Below are 16,738 nucleotides of genomic sequence, written 5' to 3' on the forward strand. Positions count from 1 at the left end.
AGCGATGTCAGCAGCGTGATCACATGACCTGATCACACTGCTCGCATCGCTCTGATCCGGCAGTCAGAGCCTTAATTATACTCACTACTGTAAGATGCGAGTACAATTGATCATTGGGCAGGGGTGGACACTGACAGCTTGGTGCCCCTGTGCAAGAAATGTGTCTGGGCCCCATCCTTTTATGGCTACAAAGCTATATATATAGCCACACACACATACATGTGTATATATTACATAATCTCCTTTATTATGTATATTGCCATCCCTTATTATACAGTGCCTTCTCTTGTTATGTACAGCACCGTCCCTTACATATTGGATATAGAGCCCTATATATATACCTTATATATAGAGCCCTGTTTTTTCTTATATACCATCCTCTCTTGTTAGCTGTATAATGCAATGATGGCTGATGGAGCATGGGAAAGCTTCTTTTGTAATGGAGGAGCTGATGGACTGGTCATCTGGTCACCGACTCCTCCATCAGCAGTCATTTTATATCTAAATAAAGAGGGGACTATGTAATAAAAGAGGGTGCTGTGAATAACAAAATTAACAAGAATACACTATGTAAGAGACAGTACTGTACATAACAGCAGAGGAAGCTGTATAATAAGGGACGGCACCATATATAACTAGAGAGGATGGTATGTAATAAGCGACGATGTTGTACATAATAAAAGAGGAAACTATGTAACTAAGGATGGTGTTATACAGAATAAGTGAGTACACTAAATACTAAGGGACTGTGCTATGTATAATAAGTGAGTAGAATGATATAGAAACTGAAGCGTATTTTGAACAAAATATAACAATCTTTATTAGGATAAAATGGACATACACATATCAAAAATAGTACCCACAGGAAGTGTTTGGTTAATGAGCCAAGAAACAAAAGTGGCACCATTACTGAGCAAATGCTCTGGCAAGACCTAGTGAAGCATATGTAACATGGTATGTTGCTATATAGAAAGAAACTACTGCAATAGGGAACACAGTGACACTCAAGGCATAAACAGCTAAGAGCAGATATATACAGCCATAGTGGCGTGCCAGAGTTACCGTGCATAAACATATAATGAGCAGCAGGAAACACACGCTATACTCGCAGCAACCGTAACAAACATAAATAGCAGGGTCTTACCAGAGCTCAGGAAATGGTGCCACAGCCCCTACGCGCGTTTCAGCGGCGTGCCTTCGTCAGGGGGAGTGACACTGTGCAATCTGTCAGATCAACGATCTGTAATGTCCCCCCCTGGGACAAAGTTAAAAAGTAAAAAAAAAAAAATCCAAATGTGTTAAAAAAAAATTTAAAGAAAATTCCTAAATAATGAAAAAAAAAAAATATTATTCCCATAAATACATTTCTTTATCTAAATAAAAAAAAACAAGAATAAAAGTACACATATTTAGTATTGCCGCATCCGTAACGGCCCGACCTATAAAACTGGCCCACTAGTTAACCCCTTCAGTAAACACCGTCAGAAAAAAAAAAAAAAAAGAGGCAAAAAACAACGCTTTATTATCATACTGCCAAACAAAAAGTGGAATAACACGCGATCAAAAAGACAGATATAAATAACCATGGTACCGCTGAAGGTGTCATCTTGTCCCGCAAAAAATGAGCCGCCATACAGCATCATCAGCAAAAAAATAAAAAAGTTATAGTCCTGAGAATAAAGCAATGCCAAAATAATTATTTTTTCTATAAAATAGTTTTTATCGTATAAAAGCGCCAAAACATAAAAAAAGATATAAATGAGATATCGCTGTAATCATACTGACCCGACGAATAAAACTGCTTTATCAATTTTACTAAACGTGGAACGGTATAAACACCTCCCCCAAAAGAAATTCATGAATAGCTGGTTTTTGGTCATTCTGCCTCACAAAAATCGGAATAAAAAGCGATCAAAAAAGTCACGTGCCCGGAAATGTTACCAATAAAAACATCAACTCGTCCCGCAAAAAACAAGACCTCACATGACTCTGTGGACCAAAATATGGAAAAATTATAGCTCTCAAAATGTGGTAACGCAAAAAATATTTTTTTGCAATAAAAAGCGTCTTTCAGTGTGTGACGGCTGCCAATCATAAAAATCCGCTAAAAAACCCGCTATAAAAGTAAATCAAACCCCCCTTCATTACCCTCTTAGTTAGGGAAAAATTAAAAAAATGTATTTATTTCCATTTTCCCATTAGGGCTAGGGTTAGGGTTAGGGCTAGGGTTAGGGCTAGGGTTAAGGTTGGGGCTAGGGTTAAGCTACAGTTAGGGTTGGGGCTAAAGTTAGGGTTAGGGTTGGGGCTAAAGTTAGGGTTAGGGTTTAGATTACATTTACGGTTGGGAATAGGGTTGGGATTAGGGTTAGGGGAGTGTCAGGGTTAGAGGTGTGGTTAGGGTTACTGTTGGGATTTGGGTTAGGGGTGTGTTTGGATTAGGGTTTCAGTTATAATTGGGGGGGTTCCACTGTTTAGGCACATCAGGGGCTCTCCAAACGCGACATGGCGTCCGATCTCAATTCCAGCCAATTCTGCGTAGAAAAAGTAAAACAGTGCTCCTTCCCTTCCGAGCTCTCCCGTGTGCCAAAACAGGGGTTTTCCCCAACATATGGGGTATCAGCGTACTCAGGACAAATAGGACAACAACTTTTGGGGTCCAATTTCTCCTGTTACCCTTGGGAAAATACAAAATTGGGGGCTAAAAAATAATTTTTGTGGGAAAAAAAAGATTTTTTAATTTCACGGCTCTGCGTTATAAACTGTAGTGAAACACTTGGGGGCTCAAAGTTCTCACAACACATCTAGATAAGTTCCTTGGGGGGTCTAGTTTCCAATATGGGGTCACTTGTGGGGGGTTTCTACTGTTTAGGTACATTAGGGGCTCTGCAAACGCAATGTGACGCCTGCAGACCATTCCATCTAAGTCTGCATTCCAAATGGCGCTCCTTCCCTTCCGAGCCCTCCCATGCACCCAAACGGTGGTTCCCCCCCCCCCCCCACATATGGGGTATCAGCGTACTCAGGACAAATTGGACAACAACTTTTGGGGTCGAATTTCTCCTCTTACCTTCGGGAAAATACAAAACTGAGGGCTAAAAAATAATTTTGGGGGGAAAGTTTTTTTTTTTTATTTTCACGGCTCTGCGTTACAAACTGTAGTGAAACACTTGGGGGTTCAAAGCTCTCACAACAAATCTAGATGAGTTCCTTAGGGGGTCTACTTACCAAAATGGTGTCACTTGTGGGGGGTTTCTACTGTTTAGGTACATTAGGGGCTCTGCAAACGCAATGTGACGCCTGCAGGCCATTCCATCTAAGTCTGCATTCCATATGGCGCTCCTTCCCTTCCGAGCCCTCCCATGCGTCCAAACGGTGGTTCCCCCCCACATATGGGGTATCAGCGCACTCAGGACAAATTGGACAACAACTTTTGGGGTCCAATTTCTCCTGTTACCCTCGGGAAAATACAAAACTGGGGGCAAAAAGATAATTTTTGTGAAAAAATATGATTTTTTATTTTTACGGTTCTGAATTATAAACTTCTGTGAAGCACTTAGTGGGTTAAAGTGCTCACCACACCTCTAGATAAGTTTCATAGGGGGTCTACTTTCCAAAATGGTGTCACTTGTGGGGGGTTTCAATGTTTAGGCACATCAGTGGCTCTCCAAACGCAACATCGCGTCCCATCTCAATTCCTGTCAATTTTGCATTGAAAAGTCAAACGGCGCTCCTTCCCTTCCGAGCTCTCCCATGCGCCCAAACAGTGGTTTACCCCCACATATGGGGTATCAGCGTACTCAGGACAAATTGTACAACAACTTTTGGGGTCCAATTTCTCCTCTTACCCTTGGGAAAATAAAAAGTTGGGGGCGAAAAGATAATTTTTGTGAAAAAATATGATTTTTTATTTTTACGGTTCTGCATTATAAGCTTCTGTGAAGCACTTGGTGGGTCAAAGTGCTCACCACACCTCTAGATAAGTTCCTTAGGGGGTCTACTTTCCAAAATGGTGTCACTTGTGGGGGGTTTCAATGTTTAGGCACATCAGGGGCTCTCCAAACGCAACATGGTGTCCCATCTCGATTCCAGTCAATTTTGCATTGAAAAGTCAAATGGCGCTCCTTCGCTTCCGAGCTCTGTCATGCGCCCAAACAGTGGTTTACTCCCACATATGGGGTATCGGTGTACTCAGGACAAATTGTAAAACAACTTTTGGGGTCCATTTTCTCCTGTTACCCTTGGTAAAATAAAACAAATTGGAGCTGAAGTAAATTTTTTGTGAAAAAAAGTTAAATGTTCATTTTTATTTACATATATGCTAGCGACCTTAGGGAGAGACCCAAGTTGGGCTATATGTAGCGGGACGTGGTGGCTAGCATATATGTATCGCTTGCTCACCGAGCCCCACTCCATACAGCCAACCAATTCCAGCCCTGTGCTGATGAGGGCCTAAAGCCCGAAACACGTGTCCACAGGTAGGAATTGGTTGGCTGTGTAAATTTAGAAACTAATCCGCAGCATTGCACGCTTGGCGGTTCCAAGCGCTGTGGATTAGACTGGGGTGGAAAGAGATGATTTGCATAGCTCCGCCTACTGCAAAGGATTCTGGGTAAACCTGCTATTCTTTGTATTATGCTGCTTGCAAGTACTTTCCGTTTCAGGAAAGCATCCACTATGTATTTCCTTTAAGTAGAGGGCTTTTCGGTCTCTTTCGTCCTGCTACATTTAGCCCAACTTGGGTCTCTCCCTAAGGTGGCTAGCATATATGTATCGCTTGCTCACCGAGCCCCACTCCATACAGCCAACCAATTCCAGCCCTGTGCTGATGAGGGCCTAAAGCCCGAAACACGTGTTCACAGGTAGGAATTGGTTGGCTGTGTAAATTTAGAAACTAATCCGCAGCATTGCACGCTTGGCGGTTCCAAGCGCTGTGGATTAGACTGGGGTGGAAAGAGATGATTTGCATAGCTCCGCCTACTGCAAAGGATTCTGGGTAAACCTGCTATTCTTTGTATTATGCTAATTGCAAGTACTTTCCGTTTCAGGAAAGCATCCACTATGCATTTTTATTTAAACATTCCAAAAATTCCTGTGAAGCACCAGAAAGGTTAATAAACTTGTTGAATATGGTTTTGAGCACCTTGAGGGGTGCAGTTTTTAGAATGGTGTCACAGTTGGGTATTTTCTATCATATAGACCCCTCAAAATGACTTCAAATGAGATGTGGTCCCTAAAAAAAATTGGTGTTGTAAAAATGAGAAATTGCTGGTCAATTTTGGAACCAAAATTTTTTTTTGTTAGGGAGTTATAAGGGTTAAACCCCTTATAACTCCCTAACAAAAAAAAATTTTGGTTCCAAAATTGTGCTGATGTAAAGTAGAAATGTGGAAAATGTTACTTATTAAGTATTTTGTGTGACATATCTCTGTGATTTAACTGCATAAAAATTCAAAGATGGAAAATTGCGAAATTTTCAAAATTTTCACCAAATTTCCGTTTTTTTCACAAATAAATGCAGGTAATATCAAAGAAATTTTAGCACTATCATGAAGTACAATATGTATACAATAAACTTGGCACTTAAATCGGTTGTAAGGTGAAGTTAATTGACTTTATTGCACGTCCCAGATACAGTTTCAACAGTTAAACGTTTTCGGTCCCACTGGACCTTCTTCAGAACAATTTCCAATTTATCTGGTTAAGCTGGTTACAACATGTGGAAGGAAAAATCACCTTCTAACGAGAAACTGTGGAGCAATGCAATAAATGGGAAAACGAAGGGGCTAGGCGAACTAAGCCGCTAATGGAGTCTGTGGCCCATAATCAGGATGAGGAGCTCAGATCTGCGTGGTGCTGGATTCGTTTTCCCATTTATTGCATTGCTCCACAGTTTCTCTTTAGAAGGTGATTTTTCCTTCCACATGTTGTAACCAGCTTAACCAGATAAATTGGAAATTGTTCTGAAGAAGGTCCAGTGGGACCGAAAATGTTTAACTGTTGAAACTGTGTCTGGGACGTGCAATAAAGTCAATTAACTTCACCTTACAACCGATTTGAGTGCCAAGTTTATTGTATACATTGATTGACGGGTTGGAGACCCTACTTGAGCACCATATCTCACCATCCAGCAGAGTGCCGTGTTTTGTACATTATATGAAGTACAATATGTCACGAGAAAACAATGTCAGAATCACTGGGATCCGTTGAAGCGTTCCAGAGTTACAACCTCATAAAGGGACAGTGGTCAGAATTGTAAAAATTGGCCCGGTCATTAACGTGCAAACCACCCTTGGGGGTAAAGGGGTTAAAAGACACATCTGCATCTTTTTCTCAATATCGGACATGAAATCAGAGTAAACCTTTCGCGTTTTAGAACAATACACACATATCAACCGATTAGTATTAAAGTAAAGTCACAAATAGTGATGCATATGCGCTCATGAAGGAATGGCAGACCATTCGGATACAAAGTAGAACCCAACAGAGAAAAAAAAAAATGAAGCTTAGAAAAAACAGTAGAAATAACTAAAGGAGAGGTGAAACAGGATATTATGTATTAAAACACCTTTATTATACATACACGGCGAGGTAGTGGCACAGAAAAACAAGGGGTGCTTAAACATATTATAGCATAAAAGAGGATTATTCAAAGCTATGCAATAAATAAAGATGGTAAAAAAGGAATTAAATAATTAAAAATAAGGATAAGCAAGGAAGTACCGGAAACCAAGCCAGATAAGTGGTATATGTACAGGAAATGTACTATGGAAACATCAAATAAGCGTACAAATGGAGCAGGTATCCAGAGAACAATTAATAAAGTGCTAGAGTGCTTAGGGTCCGAGTATGATGTGAGTAGCACAAAGATACATTTGTATAGGAGGACAAGGTATACATGCTAACCAAACGTGCACATGTGAAGTAATTATAACGATATTGAAGCCGCAAGGTATAAGTGGCGTCAACCATAAAGGAAAAGTATCACTGATGAATCCATAGAATAGAATTACGTAATCGCTCCTGTGAAACCAATCTAATCAGTTTTTATGAAGAGGTAAGCTATAGGCTGGACCACGGAGAGTCATTGGACGTGGTATATCTCGATTTTTCCAAAGCGTTTGATACCGTGTCGCACAAGACGTTGGTACACAAAATGAGAATGCTTGGTCTGGGGGAAAATGTGTGTAAATGGGTTAGTAACTGGCTTAGTGATAGAAAGCAGAGGGTGGTTATAAATGGTATAGTCTCTAACTGGGTCGCTGTGACCAGTGGGGTACCGCAGGGGTCGGTATTGGGACCTGTTCTCTTCAACATATTCATTAATGATCTGGTAGAAGGTTTACACAGTAAAATATCGATATTTGCAGATGATACAAAACTATGTAAAGCAGTTAATACAAGAGAAGATAGTATTCTGCTACAGATGGATCTGGATAAGTTGGAAACTTGGGCTGAAAGGTGGCAGATGAGGTTTAACAATGATAAATGTAAGGTTATACACATGGGAAGAAGGAATCAATATCACCATTACACACTGAACGGGAAACCACTGGGTAAATCTGACAGGGAGACGGACTTGGGGATCCTAGTTAATGATAAACTTACCTGGAGCAGCCAGTGCCAAGCAGCAGCTGCTAAGGCAAACAGGATCATGGGGTGCATTATACTGCCTCTGTACAAATCCCTAGTTAGACCGCACATGGAGTACTGTGTCCAGTTTTGGGCACCGGTGCTCAGGAAGGATATAATGGAACTAGAGAGACTACAAAGGAGGGCAACAAAATTAATAAAGGGGATGGGAGAACTACAATACCCAGATAGATTAGCGAAATTAGGATTATTTAGTCTAGAAAAAAGACGACTGAGGGGCGATCTAATAACCATGTATAAGTATATAAGGGGACAATACAAATATCTCGCTGAGGATCTGTTTATACCAAGGAAGGTGACGGGCACAAGGGGGCATTCTTTGCGTCTGGAGGATAGAAGGTTTTTCCACCAACATAGAAGAGGATTCTTTACTGTTAGTGATATGGAAATTTGGGTTGGATAAATCTATCCCGTGTGTGCTGTGGCCGTTCCCAATAAGACTGAGTATTTTGAGCGCTCATCAAGAATGAGTCTGTACACGATTATGACAGGAAAGCATTCCATCAATACTGACCCTTTATTTCCTGATACATAGTTTTATAATTGCATATAGAAAGGAGTGGTTAGGGGTGGTTAGTTAATTAACATATTGTCTAGCTCCTCTGTTATTGGTTATCTGAATATATATGGAATATTGTGATTAATGCACATATGACTGCTGATTAAGCAACTAAAATGAAGTTCTCTGCATCTGGGACAAAGTTGAGACAACTCATCAGCACTTAATACATCTGGAGTTCTTCTGCTTTTTGGGTGGAAAACACCAAACTGTCTGTCTGGCTTATATCAGTTTATGTCAGCCATTTTAAGCAATTGATTATAGTGTATATAGATATATTTGCGTTTATATGAGTATATATGATTATAGAGGAGTATACATGCAAGTGAGATCTACATGATATAAATATTTCTATCACAAGCCCCCCTTAGATATCACTTGCCCTAAACCTAGCCTCCTGTCCCAAAGCGCTGCAACTCTTTTGTGCTGCCGGCGAACTGACGCAAGCCTAGTGCCTACGCCCTACACCGTACAGACTTTTCGCAAATGGGCGATCAGGAGATCTGTCCCTAACGGGGGTTAGTTGCAATCAGTCTCTTAGTCAATAGCATGTGTAGTGTATTCTTTATCAGGTAGGTCATCTATTCGGTCAGGCAGGGCATCCACAACATCGTTCTGGCTTGGGTGTCAACTTCTGGTCGGGGAGCTTTCTTGCAATGCGATGCGTGGATCCAAGTGGGTCTTCCCTCCAGCTTCACAGAGGTTGGTGTCATCAGTGGCACTTGGACAGGACCATCAGATCTGGGATCGAGTAGTGTTCTCCTTACAAACTTTTTTCACCAACACCCAGTCTCCTGGCTTCAAGGAGTGCGTACCGGACACTGAATCTGGATCTGGCAATGAAGAAAAAACTCGAGAGTGGATGTTAGCAAGTTTCTTGGTGAGTTCAATTACATAAGCAGACAAAGTATCATATTACATAGTCAGCTGCTGAGGGAAGAATACCCCTAACCTGGGACTAGACCCAAACAAAATTTAATATGGTGACAGCTTTTCTGAGCCTTTGGGAGTGTGCCTTACACTAAGTAGTGTGATTGGGAGTGTCTCATGCCATGGTTTGCGTGTCTCTTGGGCAACTTTCAATATCCTGTTAAGTGTCCCATTCAGTCTATCCACTTTCACGCTACTCTGGGGATTGTAGGGAGTGTGTAGGCCTAAGTCTGACCCTACTGCTGACCAGATCTCTCGTGTGAGACTTGCTGTGAATGCGGGTCCCTGGTCACTCTATCACTTCTCAGACCCCATATCTGCATATCTCATCTCTGAGAGTAGCTTCTTTGCAGTAGTCTTTGCTGACTGGGTCCTCACTGGGAAAGCTACTGGCCATCCTGAGAACACGTCCACGACCACAAGGGCATATTCAAAACCTCCACTTGGCGGCATCTGGATGTGGTCTATCTGGATCCTCTGGAAGTGGTACAGCGGGCTGGCAAGATGATGTGTGGGAACTTTCTCCATTCTTCCAGGGTTGCATTTGCCGCAGGTCAGACAGCTGCTAGTGAACTTGGCTGTTAGGGTGGAGATCCCTGGAGCGAACCAGTAAGCACCAATCAGATCATTCATCTGTGTCTTTGATCTGTGTGTGGGCCCATGTGCCCACTGGACCTCCATAGGATACATGCTTCGGGATAAACAGGGTTTGTAGTCCATTGTGTATACCCTTCCTTCTTCATGTGTTGCTCCCTTCCGCATCCAGCATTCCTTCTTGTCCTTTTTTGGGGCTTGCTCTTGCAGCTTTTTGAGCAGATCCCAGGATGCTATCTGGTCAGGTTTCTTGTCTTCAGTCTTCATGTAGTAGCCGTTTGGCTCTGTGACCTCTCCCACTTCTCCATTTTGCCTTCCTTTGGCTGCTTCTTTGGCTGCTATATCCACCATGTTGTTACCCCATGCCTCTACTGAGTTCAATTTTCCATGTGCTTTGACTTTTAGTACTGCCACCATTTTTTGGAAGTTGGAGTGCATCCAGCAGGTCCTTAATGGCTCCATGATGCTTCACGGTTGTTCTGCTTGCTGTGATGAGGTCTCTTGCAGTCCAGACGGGTCCAGAGTCGTGTGCTATGCAATGCGAGTACCTTGATTCGGTGTATATGTTCGCAGTTTTGCCTTCTGCAATCTGGCAGGCCTTCGTCAGCGCTATCAGTTCTGCTTCCAGAGCTGACAGACTAGGCGGCAGACTTCTGGACCACAGGATCTCTTGATTGCTGGTCTCTGCACATCCTGTCTGGAATCTTCCTTCATCATCTGCAAATCTGGAACCATCCACGTATAGGATCAACTTTGGGTTGGTCAGTGGTTCTTCTGCCACCTTGGGTAGTCCTGCTGTTTCCTGTTGCCTGATGCTGAAGCAATCATGGTCATCCATCCGGAGCAAATCCAGATCCCTGCGGAAGGTATCATGCAGATTTTCGCATCAGTCGGTAGAGCATCAGGATTTATATATAAGGGGACAATACAAATATCTCGCTGAGGATCTGTTTATACCAAGGAAGGTGACGGGCACAAGGGGGCATTCTTTGCGTCTGGAGGATAGAAGGTTTTTCCACCAACATAGAAGAGGATTCTTTACTGTTAGGGCGGTGAGAATCTGGAATTGCTTGCCTGAGGAGGTGGTGATGGCAAACTCAGTCGAGGGGTTCAAGAGAGGCCTGGATGTCTTCCTGGAGCAGAACAATATTGTATCATACAATTATTAGGTTCTGTAGAAGGACGTAGATCTGGGGATTTATTATGATGGAATATAGGCTGAACTGGATGGACAAATGTCTTTTTTTCGGCCTTACTAACTATGTTACTATGTAATGTTACCTGGCAGTCTGGCTTGCTGTATATGTGCGGCACGCACCCCGACTCACGTTTCGGACAGCGTCCTTCGTCAGGGGACGAAATATCGGACCATCAGTGGGTCAGGTACAGGAGATTCAAAATGGAGTCAATAAAGCCAAGCATCCAGCTAGCTAATAGGGAGAGACAACACCATGTGCACTTTAGATCTGAGAGATGCATACTATGACGTACCAATTCACCCAGACCACTTCCAATATCTGAGGTTCGCTTTAGACCATCAGGGTTTGGGCCACCATTTCCAGTTTACGTGCCTTCCATTTGGCCTACCCCCGGCCCTTCGCATCTTTACAAAGATAATGATGGAGGTGGCAGCTTTTCTGAGGAGGCAAGGGATTATCGTGGTCCCCTACCTGGACAGCATCCTGCTGGCAGCAGACTCGGCTATTCGCCTCAATCAACAACTGGCCCAGACTATCAACATTCTAGAGGGCCTGGGTTGGCAAGTAAACTGGGAGAAATCCAACCTACTTCCAGGACCCAGAAGGTGTTTTTAGGAGTCTTCCTCGATTCCCATGCAGGATGTCTTCCCTGCCCTGCATAAAACAGGCAGAAATCAGAAGCAGGATCGGGGCGTTGCAGAGGAAGAGGACAATCTCCATCAGATACGCCATGAGGATCCTAGGCCTAATGACATCCTGCATTCCAAGCGTACGTTGGAGTCAGGCTCATTCAAGATGGCTTCAGGCTCCGGTCCTTACGTCCTGGAACAGCCATCACTCTGGCCTGGACAGAAAGAGGAGAATCCCCGCCAGTCTGATGAATTCCCTGTCATGGTGGATATCCAGGAACAATCTCGGAAGAGGAGTGCCATGGATCCTTTCTCCGTGTACCCGTGTTTCCGCCGACGCAAGTTTGAAGGGATGGGACGCAGAGGTGGAGGGTCGTTTCCTGCAGGGTACATGGTCCCCGGAATACCAGAAAAGATCCTCCAATTACAGAGAGCTAAAGGCAGTATGGGAGACTCTGCAACGTTGTCAGGATACGGTCAGAGATGGTCATGTGAAAGTGCTGTCGGACAACATCACAGCAGTTTCCTTTCTGCGGTGCTAGGGAGGTCCAAGGAGCCTGCTTCTGCAGACCTTAGCAGAAAATTTATTTTGGTGGGCAGGAAGGAATGTTGAGTCCATCCCTGCGGTGAAGAGCTTCAAAAACAGAACAGCGGATTTTGTCAGCAGAGAAAAACTTTGGTCCTCCAAGTGGGAACTGAACCCAGAAGTATTCCACCAGTTGACCCAGAGATGGGGAACACCACGTATAGACCTGGTTGTGACCAGGAAAAACGCAAAGGTGGCAAGATTCTCCATGAATCCAGAGGACAACCCAGAAGGCATAGATGCCCTATCTCAGAGTTGGGAATTAGGTCTTCAGCATGCATTTCCCCCCCCTTTCCCCTTATATCGAAGGTCCTGAGTTAAATCAGGGAAGGACAGGCCACAGTGATATTGGTAGCCCCCTTATGGCCCAAGAGGAGTTGGTTTCTAGTATTACACCACATGGCTTTGGAAGATCTGATTCCCCTTCCAGACAGGCGCAAACTGCTGTCCCAAGGTCCCCTCTGGCACTAAGACCCTCGTCTTCTGCACCTGATGGCCTAGATCCTGAGCAGAAAATCCTAAGCTCCAGGGAGTTATCAGACAAGGTGATAACTACCATGCAATCGAGTAGGAAACCAGTGACGTCAGCTATCTATTCCAAAGTATGGAAGAGGTTCTGTTCTTACGTGGTGGAATCTACTTCAAGCGCATCCCGAACAGACATTCCCAGAATAATGAACTTCCTCCAGAGAGGATTTGAGATGGGCCTGAGGCCTAGTACACTAAAGGTACAAGTCTCTGCCCTTAGCGCCTTTATGAACTTTCCTTTAGCAGACCACCCTTGGGTGGCAAGGTTCTCTTGATCCATTACCAGGTTAAGACCCACAATCAGAGAGACCGTTAAACCATGGGACCTAAACCTTGTGTTAGGTACATTGTGCAGATCTCCCTTTGAGCCCCAGGAAGAATCCAGCATCAACTTTCTCTCTACGAGGACGGCATTCCTGGTGGCAGTCACCTCGGTGAAACATTTGGGTGAATTACAGGCACTGTCAATTAGGGATCCCTCTTTGCAGATCCTAGAGGAACGGTTAATATTTAGGCTTGACTCGTCCTTTTTGCCTAAGGTAGTGTCAGAGACAAATTTGAGCCAAGAGATTGTTCTTCCATCTTTTTGTCATTTCCCAAAGAACGAGAGGCTGTTTCATACACTAGACATGAGAAGGGCAGTGATGCGCTATGTAGAGGTCACAGCTACCTGGAGGCAGGACTCAAATCTGTTCATACAATATCCAGGAAACAATAAGGGTAAAAAAGCCTCGAAATTACATAGCACTAGCATACGAGTCAGAGAAAAAAAGATCCCCGGCTTAAAATTCAAGCCTACTTCACAAGGGCGATTTCTGTATCCTGGGCAGAAAGAGCAGGGGCTTCCACAGACCAGATTTGCAGGGCGCAAATATATAACAACCTTTTGTAAACACTACAAGCTAGATGTGATGAAAGGTCAGCAATTGGCTTGCAGACAAAAGGTCCTATAGGCAATGATCCCACCCTAGAATGCCATTTATTTGGTATTTCTCCTGTCGTGCTGTCATGAGGACTATAAACATAAGGATGAATGACCTCGGGGAGATCAAAACATCCAACACCGCGGAGACACCATCACGTGTTTCTCAACGCAGTGATCCAGAACACTGCCCCCATCCCTTATAGGAAATATGCAAATGCATGTAGAAAAGCCGCGAAGACACCATCACGTGTTGCTCAATGCAAGCAATAAATAGCAAGGTCTTTCACCGGGAAGGAACAACCACGGGAAGGGCAGCATCCAAAAAGGAAAACCACCTATGCCAATACATGGTATCCATCCACAGACAGGCATAGGTGGTTTTCCTTTTGAATGCTGCCCTTCCCGTGGTTGTTCCTTCCCGGTGAAAGACCTGGCTATTTATTGCTTGCATTGAGAAACACGTGATGGTGTCTCCGCGGCTTTTCTACGTGCTGTCATGAGGGACGTCCTGGGGAAAATAGAAATTAGATCTACCAGTAATTGTATTTCCAGGAGTCCATCAGGACAGCACCATTACATTCCCTCCCCTGAATTCTAAAACTGATGTGAGTTTAACATTTGGTATGTAAGAATTCAATAAAATAGAGATGAATCCATCCTGCTGTAGTGATTGGTAAAAGTCACTGGTGGTGAGGTGAAAGTGGGGGGCTTTTAACCTCTTCTGTTTCTTGTCCCTTGAGGATAATAGGACTACCTCCTGTCATGATGGACTCCTGGAAATACAATTACCGGTAGATCTAATTACTATTTATTTACCATCTTTATTTATTGCATAGCTTTGAATAATCCTCTTTTATGCTGCTTATATGTTTAGACACCCCTTGTTTTTCTGTGCCACCACCTCACAAAGTATGTATAATAAAGCTGTTTTAATACATAATATCCTGTTTCACCTCTCCTTTATTTATACTGCTTCTTCTGACCTTCATTCGTTTCTTTCTCTGTTGGGTTCTACTTTCCCGTGTTAGGTCACTTAGGGTTACCATAATTATTAATATTTGCCAAATGCCAGACTAATGAGAGAGAATGTTTTAAGGCATTTTTATTACTTACTGCAAAGTCAAAAGTTTACATACACTAGTATGTAAATCTCTATGCCTTTAAACAATTCTGGACTGCCCATGTGTAATGTTATCTGAGTTAGAGACACACCTGTGGATGTATTTTAATGCACACCTGAAACACACTGCTTCTTTGTGTAGCGTCATGGGAAAGTCTAAATAAATTAGCCAAGATATCAGGAAGAAAATTGTGGACTTGCACAAGTCTGGCGCATCCAGACAATTTCAAGATGCCTGAAGGCGGGTACAATTTCAAGATTGGAAATAGCAAAGAAGAAAAAAAGCCAGCTCACCAAGTAGCCACCGCAGGAGCACGGAACCCAACGCTGATCCACGCGGTCATCTCATGAAGAAAAGAAAAAATCGTTCCAGCTCCAAATAGTAAAATCCAAATTCCAACTTTATTAAGCCAATATAAAAACAACGGTGGACATATGCTCTACATGTGCATATCAGGACACGAGCGACGCGTTTCGATCCTACACGGCTCTTTATCAAAGCTACATATGAAAAGGATTTTACTATTTGGAGCTGGAACGATTTTTTCTTTTCTTCATGAGATGAACGCGTGGATCAGCGTTGGGTTCCGTGCTCCTGCGGTGGCTACTCGGTGAGCTGGCTTTTTTTCTTCTTTGCTATTTCCAGTTTTGTGATTGCCGTTGCTCCCTTGTGGATTGTTTCTATTTTTCTGTTTCTATGGCAAATAGTGCTGACAAATAAATTGACATTGCTGCATTCAGGACCGATATTTTATTTTATCATTCATTTATCATTTTTTCGTTATGGCTACAAATCTGACAAGAGACAGATCACACAAAGCTGCTCAGGTGTTCTCTAATGATATGGAGGAATGTACAGGTCCTTCTCAAAAAATTAGCATATAGTGTTAAATTTCATTATTTACCATAATGTAATGATTACAATTAAACTTTCATATATTATAGATTCATTATCCACCAACTGAAATTTGTCAGGTCTTTTATTGTTTTAATACTGATGATTTTGGCATACAACTCCTGATAACCCAAAAAACCTGTCTCAATAAATTAGCATATTTCACCCATCCAATCAAATAAAAGTGTTTTTTAATAACAAACAAAAAAAACAACAAATAATAATGTTCAGTTATGCACTCAATACTTGGTCGGGAATCCTTTGGCAGAAATGACTGCTTCAATGCGGCGTGGCATGGAGGCAATCAGCCTGTGACACTGCTGAGATGTTATGGAGGCCCAGGATGCTTCAATAGCGGCCTTAAGCTCATCCAGAGTGTTGGGTCTTGCGTCTCTCAACTTTCTCTTCACAATATCCCACAGATTCTCTATGGGGTTCAGGTCAGGAGAGTTGGCAGGCCAATTGAGCACAGTAATACCATGGTCAGTAAACCATTTACCAGTGGTTTTGGCACTGTGAGCAGGTGTAAGGTCATGCTGAAAAATGAAATCTTCATCTCCATAAAGCATTTCAGCCGATGGAAGCATGAAGTGCTCCAAAATCTCCTGATAGCTAGCTGCATTGACCCTGCCCTTGATGAAACACAGTGGACCAACACCAGCAGCTGACATGGCACCCCACACCATCACTGACTGTGGGTACTTGACACTGGACTTCAGGCATTTTGGCATTTCCTTCTCCCCAGTCTTCCTCCAGACTCTGGCACCTTGATTTCCGAATGACATGCAAAATTTGCTTTCATCAGAAAAAAGTACTTGGGACCACTTAGCAACAGTCCAGTGCTGCTTCTCTGTAGCTCAAAAGTGGCTTTACCTGGGGAATGCGGCACCTGTAGCCCATTTCCTGCACACGCCTGTGCACGGTGGCTCTGGATGTTTCCACACCAGACTCAGTCCACTGCTTCCTCAGGTTCCCCAAGGTCTGGAATCGGTCCTTCTCCACAATCTTCCTCAGGGTCCGGTCTCCTCTTCTCGTTGTACAGCGTTTTCTGCCACATTGTTTCCTTCCAACAGACTTACCATTGAGGTGCCTTGATACAGCACTCTGGGAACAGCCTATTTGT

Source organism: Ranitomeya imitator, chromosome 6 (assembly GCF_032444005.1).
Source record: "Ranitomeya imitator isolate aRanImi1 chromosome 6, aRanImi1.pri, whole genome shotgun sequence".
Taxonomy (NCBI): Eukaryota; Metazoa; Chordata; class Amphibia; order Anura; family Dendrobatidae; genus Ranitomeya; species Ranitomeya imitator.